The sequence below is a fragment of the Hylobates moloch genome, unplaced genomic scaffold, assembly GCF_009828535.3.
Source record: "Hylobates moloch isolate HMO894 unplaced genomic scaffold, HMol_V3 SCAFFOLD_5, whole genome shotgun sequence".
Classification (NCBI taxonomy): domain Eukaryota; kingdom Metazoa; phylum Chordata; class Mammalia; order Primates; family Hylobatidae; genus Hylobates; species Hylobates moloch.
The window spans coordinates 76,192,188-76,200,868 of NW_026652280.1; positions in this window are offsets into that span (position 1 = coordinate 76,192,188).

Sequence of the window (8,681 nt, forward strand, 5' to 3'; positions counted from 1 at the left end):
GTCCTGTGCATTGTTAGATGTTTAGCAGCCTCTCTAGCCTCTACCAAAAAGATACTAGTAGGACCTTCTCTGCTGGGCTGTGACAATCAAAAAATGTCTGCAGATATTACCAAATGTCCCCTCTGAGGCAAAACTATGCTCAGTTGAGAACCACTTCTTGACAACCTCAATTCTCCCCCTCACCACACACAGTGCTCCAATCATGTTGAACACCCTATTTTTCTAACATGCCATGATCATCCATATTTTGTCACATGTCGTTTCAACTGCCCAGAATGCCCTTTCCTCCCTAACCACTGCTCTCATTCCTTTTCTTCATCGAAGTTTCAGCCAAGGATCACCTCTTCCAGGAAGCCTGCCTTGGCTGTCCCAGAGAAAGGTAGCAAGGACACTAATCAGGGCTTCTCTCTAGTCCAGACCCCTTCCCACCTCATTGTAGCAATCTTCTTGCTGTTTCCCCAGTAGAGCCAGAGCCTTGCCTCCTTCACCTGTGCCTCTCTGGTCCTGCACAGTCCCGGAAACAGAGTAGAAGTTTAATTCACGTTTGCTGTGTAAGTGAATAAATGAAGAAAAGCAATTTTTGTTTAAGCTTGTCAAAGATTGAGTTGGGCTCCCTGAAATGAGATCTTAGGCAGAAATTTTAATAATGATAACAACAGCAGCAACTAATATTTAGGAAGTGTTTCTAGGTGCTAAGTATGTTAAGTGCTCCGTATTATTCAACCTTCTAAACAACTCTAGGACGCAAGTGCCATTAAACTACCTAAATTACAGACAAAAGGCTGATCCTGGGAATGGTTAAGACACTTGCCAGGTAAGTGTCAGAGCCAGGATCCGAATGGAGAGGCTGCACTCTTGTCCATGCCTCACTTCCCCTGTGGTGGTGAATAACTAGCACAAAGCCATTTGCATACATTCTTTAATGTAACTTACGCTGTAAGTTGCATGGCGCAGGTGATGATTTGGAAAGCACAAAGAATGTAGTCCTTGGATTTTAAAAAACCCTGGTTCCATTATTGGCTCTGCTGCCCGTAAGCTGGACCTCCTTGGCAGTTCCCTCATCCCCCCAGTCTCCTGTTGCTCATCTGTGAGTCGTTAAGGATGACCACCTCGCAGATGTTGCAGGGCTTGAGGAGAACCAACTGAAATGTGGTGGTACAATAATCTACTAAGTGCCTGAAACACAGTGCCCCCAACAAACAACAATGCTGAATATTGTCCTCTGTTAGGGATAGAAAAAGCAAGGCTTGGAAAACTTAAGTGATGGTCCAAATTTTGCATGCCAGCAAACGGTGGAGCTTGGAAAAGAACTCTAACTCTTCCGTTGGCCATGAGGAGAAATTTTCTGAGCCTCTTCTACATAAATGCTCATTACCGTGTGAGACACATCACAGTCCTCACCATCAGGAGACTAGAAGCTCAGGGCTGGGATTGTAGGTTGAATCTCTCTCTCTCTCTTTCTCTCTCCTCCTCCTCTCTCTCTCTCTTCTTCCTCTCTCTCTCTCTCATGTCCAGTATTTATTGAGCCTCCATTCTGTGCTAAGTAAGGTACAAAGTTCTCAGCATACAGTAGGCAATACAAAATATACAGTTACTGCCTGCGTGGAGTTCCCAAATGAAAGCCTAATGGAAGACACACCTGAATATTTTTAAAATCCTATGATGGTACATTAAACTGCAACTGTGACAAGCTCTATGACAGAGAGGTACCTGGTGCTATGAAAACCAGTACTAGGTAACAGTACAGAAAGGAAGGGATATCTGAGCTGAGAACTGAGGGAACTATAGGAGTTAGCTATAGGTTGGGTAGGACACATTCCACAGAAACACAATAAAACTGTTTCAAGGCCAGGTGCAGTGGCTCATGCCTATAATCCCAGCACTTTGGGAGGCTGAGGTGGGCAGATCACAAGGTCAGGAGTTTGAGACCAGTCTGGCCAATATGGTGAAACCCCGTCTCTACTAAACATACAAAAAAAATTAGCTGGCGTGGTGGCACATGCCTGCAATCCCAGCTACTCGGGAGGCTGAGACAGGAGACTTGCTTGAAGGCGGAAGTTGCGGTGAGCCGAGATCGCGCCACTGCACTCCAGCCTGGGTGACAGAGCGAGACTCTGTCCATTGTGGAAGTCAGTGTGGCGATTCCTCAGGGATCTAGAACTAGAAATACCATTTGACCCAGCCATTCCATTGCTGGGTATATACCCAAAGGACTATAAATCATGCTGCTATAAAGACACATGCACACGTATGTTTATTGCGGCACTATTCACAATAGCAAAGACTTGGAACCAACCCAAATGTCCAACAACGATAGACTGGATTAAGAAAATGTGGCACATATACACCATGGAATACTATGCAGCCATAAAAAATGATGAGTTCATGTCCTTTGTAGGGACATGGATGAAACTGGAAAACATCATTCTCAGTAAACTATCGCAAGGACAAAAAACCAAACACCGCATGTTCTCACTCATAGGTGGGAATTGAACAATGAGAACTCATGGACACAGGAAGGGGAACATCACACTCCGGGGACTGTTGTGGGTTGGGGGGAGGGGGGAGGGACAGCATTAGGAGATATACCTAATGCTAAATGACGAGTTAATGGGTGCAGCAAACCAACATGGCACATGGATACATATGTAACAAACCTGCATATTGTGCACATGTACCCTAAAACCTAAAGTATAATAATAAAATAAAAATAAAGGAAAAACAAACAAACAAACAAAAAAACTGTTTCACTGTCATGTAGTGTACTTGACCTGTAATGTGATTTTGCATATGTAATAAAAATTAGCAGCTGCCATTAATGAAGGACCTACTATGTGCCAGGGCCGAGCACTTTTCATGTAGAGCCTCACTTATCCTTATTACTCTCTGAGGTAGGCATTATAGGTAGCAAACAAACGCACTAAGATGCTTCATGACTCCTACAAGGACACCCAATCTAAGAACGTATAAACAGGACCCAGATCTTTCTGCCTGCACTTCCCCAGCCCAGGGCTCTGAAAGGAATTCATAGCCCCGCCCCTGGTAATTGACATTTCTGTGCACTTAGATTCTCTCCATTGACTGCTGGGGAGACAAAACTATCGCAAAAATTGAATATGAAGATTGATATTTTTCGTTGACTTTGGCTTAAGATTTGGGGTAATTCGAAAGTCTGTTTTTTTTTTTGTTTGTTTGTTTTTTGCCTTTGAAGTTTTCCCATTTCAAGTAATAAAGAACTTGTGTTGTTTTGTTAGGTGGAAACAAGCTAAAGCGAGGGCTTGCAGGGAGGTTTTCCATCCTGAACTATAATAGTGGCATTCCAGACTCCACCAGGTGTGAAATGTGGTGCACGCTCTGAAGGGCACACAGATGTTACTAATAACACCTGCATCCACACACAGCACACCTGCTACAAGCCAGGTGGTTTATATTGATCACTCACTACATGCCAGGTCCCCTTTGAAGTGCTTGATGTTCATCCAGCCACTCAATCCTTACAACTCTATAAAGTATTCCTATTGTTATTCCATTTTACAGATGAAGCAGTGGAGGTACCAGGAATCTAAGTGCCAGAGCTTGTGTGGGGAGGAACTGGAAGTTAGTCTTGGACAGTCCATCTCCAGAGCCCAAGCTGCTGCTTTTATTCCCAAGGTTACTCTCTAGTCCTTGCAACAAACCACCGTGGTACCTATTTCCATTACAGATGAGGAAACTGAGGTTCAGGGTGGTTAAGGTCACACAGCTGATCAGTGCCTGCAAAGCCCAGAGCCTTTCCCACACACCCTACTGCTCTAGCTAGCCTGCAGGCCTGGGAGGTGACACTGGACCCAGGAAAGAATATGCTAAGGGGCCTATGAGCAGATGTTTGGGATTAGAACATAAACACTCAAAATTGGGCCGGCGGCGGTGGCTCACGCCTGTAATCCCAGTACTTTGGGAGGCCAAGGTGGGAGGATCACAAGGTCAAGAGATCGAGACCATCCTGTCCGACATGGTGAAACACAGTCTCTATTAAAAATACAAAAATTAGCCGGGTGTGGTGGAGCGCACCTGTCATCTCAGCTACTCAGGAGGCTGAGGCAGGAGAATCGCTTGAACCAGGAGGCAAAGGTTGCAGTGAGCCGAGATCGTGCCACTGCATTCCAGCCTGGTGACAGAGAGAGACTCTGTCTCGAAAAAACAAAACCAAACAAACAAAACACCTCAAAATCCCTGGAGGGTCTGGTGTGAACACAAGCCATGGTCCTGGGTTTAAGATGCACTCAGACATTGTCCTGTCTGTGAACTCCTTATCGCCAAAGGACTGGAGCTTATGCCTGGAAGCCCGGATGGAAAATGTTCTTCCCGAAGAATGTCAGAGGAATGACTCACTGCTGTGCCCATGTCACACCTGAAGCATTGAGAGTCATCTATCCCCTGAGGGGCTGGCAGGAAAAAGGGCTCCTAGACATAACCACTGGGACCATCACTCCAAGCTTTGAATTTGGGGAGGACTGCTTGAGCCTGGGAGGTCGAGGCTGCAGTGAGCCATGATCTTGCCACTACACTCCAGCCTGGGTGACAGAGTGAGACCCTGTCTCCAACAAACAAACAAACAAACAAACAAACAAACAAAACCACGTTGCAGGAGGAAGGCTCTCAGGGCAGAAAGATGAGAGCTGTGCCTGTGGGTTGCTTCTCCTGCTTACTCCCTCTTGCCCATTTTCCCTAGAAATCATCTCTGATTCTCACAGAATAGAAGTGTTCTTAGCAGCACCTGGGCAGGACCTGCCAGCACCTTCAGCTAAAGTACAGTTAGCACCAGATTATGGATAGTGATTAGCGGGTATGAGGTCATTCTCTGGAATATCCCAAGGTGCTCTTTTGTGATAAGCCCACTTGACAACAACTCACCTTCTTAGTGTTTTTATTATTTGCACTCTCCAGTCTGCTGATCAAGGCTGCCCTCTGGCTCACCATCATCTAGGACCCCCACACAGGCAGGGAAGGGGAAAGGCAGTAGGGGGTGGATGGGGATAAATAAGGTGTGGTAGAGCCACGAGATGGGGTTGTGAGCAGCCATTTAAAGTCATGTTTTTGGCTACTATTTGATTACATAAGGAAAAGCTTATGAGATCATTTTAATTATCACATACATCCAGTCAAATGACGGGAGGGAACATACCAACATGTTAACCATGATTATCTCTGAGTGGTCCAATTAATGGTGATGCGTCTTTTTCATGTCCCTCTTTATTTTCTCATCTGTTTTAAATGATATCTTTCTTAAAAGAAAATAAATGCAGGCTGGGCATGGTAGCTCATGCCTGAAATCTCAGCACTTTTGGAGGCCGAGGCAGGAGGATTGCTTAAGGCCAGGAGTTCAAGGCTGCATTTAGGTATGATGATGCTGCATTCAACCTGGGCAACAGAGCAAGACCCCACCTCAAAAAAAAAAAAAGAAGAAGAAATGTAAAGTAAAGGTAACATCTAAATGAATGTGACCTTGGGAGTCAGACAGACCTGGTTTAAATACCAGCCCCACAATGTACTAATGGGTGAACCTGACTTTCTTTATCTATGAAATGGGGCTGATCATATGCACTTCCCTGGGCTGAACAGGCTTAAAGGGGATCATCACACAAAGTTCCTATTTCATGCTGTTGGCTGTCCCTTACATGGCAGGTGTTCTTCCCCTGATGGACGGGCCCAGCTTGGCACTGTGGGGGTGTGATGGGGGCCGATTCACCTCCAGTTCCTCTCTACTGAGGCTGGTTACAGATGAGAAGGGTTGCATTGGAAGCCCGTTGCTGATTGAAATCAAAACTGGTGAAACCCCTGGGTTGCTTGCTTCCTCATTGGTTCCACTTGAGGAACAAGTTGCAGGAGGCGCAAGGTACAGTGGCTCACACCCATAATCCCAACACTTTGGGAGGCCAAGGTGGGAGGATCACTTGAGCCCAGGCGTTTGTTGACACCAGCCTGAGCAACAGAGTGAGACTCCCCAGACTCTATAAATAAATACATAAATACATACATAAATAAATAAAAGATTAGCCAGACCTGGTAGCATGCACCTGTAGTCCCAGCTACTCAGGAGCTCAAGCAGGAGGATTGCTTGAGCCTGGGAGGTTGAGGCTGCAGTGAGCTGTGATCACACCACTGCACTCCAGCCAGGGTAACAGAGTGAGAACCTGTTTCAAAATAAATAAATAAATAAAGTTGCAGGAGGAAGGCTCTCAGGGCAGAACGATGAGAGCTGCGCATGTGGTCGCTTCTCCCACTTACTCTCCTTTGCCCATCTTCCCCAGAAATCATCTCTGGTTCTCACAGAAGTATACTGTACACTTCCTCGGGAATCCAGGCATCTTTTCTTCCTTTAAATAACAGTTCTATTGAGGTATAATTAACATACCATAAGTCCACCCATTTTCATCACCCCAAAAGAAACCCCTTCCCCATTAGCCGTCACTACCCATGGCCTCCACACCCAGGCCTACCCAATCATGAATCTACTTTCTGCCTCTACAGATTGGCCTATTCTGGAAATTTCTTTTTTCTTTTTTCTTTTTTTTTTTTTTTTGAGACGGAGCCTCACTCTGTCATCCAGGCTGGAGTGCAGTGGCACGATCTTGGCTCACTGCAACCTCCACCTCCCAGGCTCAAGCAATTCTTGTGCCTCAGCCAACCAAGTAGCTGGGATTACAGGGGCATGCCACTACGCTCAGCTAATTTTTAGTAGAGATGGGGTTTCGCCAGGTTGGCCATGCTGGTCTCGAACTCCTGGCCTCAAGTGATCTGCCCACCTTGGCATCCCAAAGTGCTGGGATTACAGGCATGAGCCACTGCACCCTGGCCCGACATTTCATATTTAAATGGAATCATTAGCAGTTTCTTGTGTCTGGCTTCTTTCACTTAGTCTAATGTTTTCAAGATTCATCCATGTTGTAGCATGTGTCAGTACTTTTTTTGATTGCCAAATAATATCCCAAATATGGTACATTTCCTTTGTCCATTCACCAACTGATGGACATTAGGCATCTTTTTGTGGCTTTAATATATCATCTGTAATGCTAGCTGTGATCTGTTCAACCTACCACATGCCAAGCACTCGACCTAATTTGTAATCCTTACAACAGCCCAGAGAGGCATGTCTATTTCTCCCACCATACTGACAAAGAAGTGGTCCATCCAAAGTCACAGAGCTGACAAAGTAAGTGACAGAGCTGAGATTTCCAGAAGGGTTTTTTTCCACTGCACCACACTGCACCTCCCCCACCCCCATGTGTTTTTCTGGCTCCTTCTAATTGGTTCTGAGGCCAAAACAAGAATCCACTCATTCAACGATCATTCATTCAACAAGAATTAGCTGGCACCATGTGGATGGTAAGCACAGATTAGAGCCAGGTGAGACCAGACCTTGCCTCCTGGAGTTTGCTGCCCAGGCAAAGGGTGGGAGGGTCATGATGTGGAGGCAAATGCCAGTCACCAGGAAGGGTGTGACCAAGTGCCAGGGACTCAGACATGCTGGAAAGCCTGAGTAATGATTTTTGGAGAAGATGACATTTTGAGCAGGATCCCAGCAGACCAGATGGATTTCACAAGCTGAGGCAGGGTGAGCCGCCCACGCAGAGGAACTGGTGCACACACAGACCCAGAGACTGGGAATCTTGGTCCACAGGGATGGGCTCTGCCCCGCTGTTGGTAGGAGGTAAAGAGGGCAGGGAAAAGGTTGAGATCACACTAGTGACAGCCTTGAATGCCAGGCTAGCATCTGGGTTTTTATTCTGTGGACAGTGGGGAGCTGCTGAAAGCTTTTGAGCAGGGTAACAAGACCAAACCCATCCATTAGATTTAGACGCTGCTCACAGACACCAGTAGAACTCTGGTGTCCACCCCCAGACCCAGGCTCCTGGGCCCCTGGAAATTACACCCCGACACCCACAGGAAGAAGGAAGAGCTAGGCTTCAGACCCTTCTGCATCTTTATAGTCCCAGCATCCAGGACAGGGCCTGACACATGGCAGGTGCTCAATAAACATTTGTTGAATGAATGGATGGATGAACCTGCCTGCCAGCCCCCTGCGTTCCACCCCCATCCCGCCGCCTCCCACCGTTCTTTCCTAGCCCCTCTCCTAGCAAGGTGGGAATGAGACAGCAGGTGTGCCCCAGATTCTCCCATCCCACCTACCTGCCATCTCTCCTCTGGCACCCTCAACTTCTCCCTCTTTGCCCCCATCCTCCTCGAGGGTCAGGAGTAAACACAGGAGCAAACCCTCATGTGCTCCTACCACATGCTAGGCAGTCACAATGACTTTACATTCTCACAATCGCCATCAGAGATAGAAATGATTAACTGCACTTTGCAGGTGGGCAACTAGTGACTCAGAGTGGTTAAGGGGCTTACCCAGCTGCTGAGGGGCAGAGTTGAAACTCAAACTAGGACTTTCTGATTCCATCCAGCACTTCTAGCTGGGGATGTGGAGTGAGGGGTAGGGTTCTGCTGAAGGTTAAGGATGTGGAGAGGAAGAGGAAGCAGAGAGGTTACTGGGGGAGGAAGTCTCTGGGCCCACATCCCACGACCAGCGGGGTGAATCATAGTCAGGGTTCCTGCCCCACCTCTGGGTCCAGCTGCCACACTAGGATGTGTAGCCAGATTCCCTACCCTCTTCTCATGCCAGGGTAGGGCCTCCTCAGAAACAT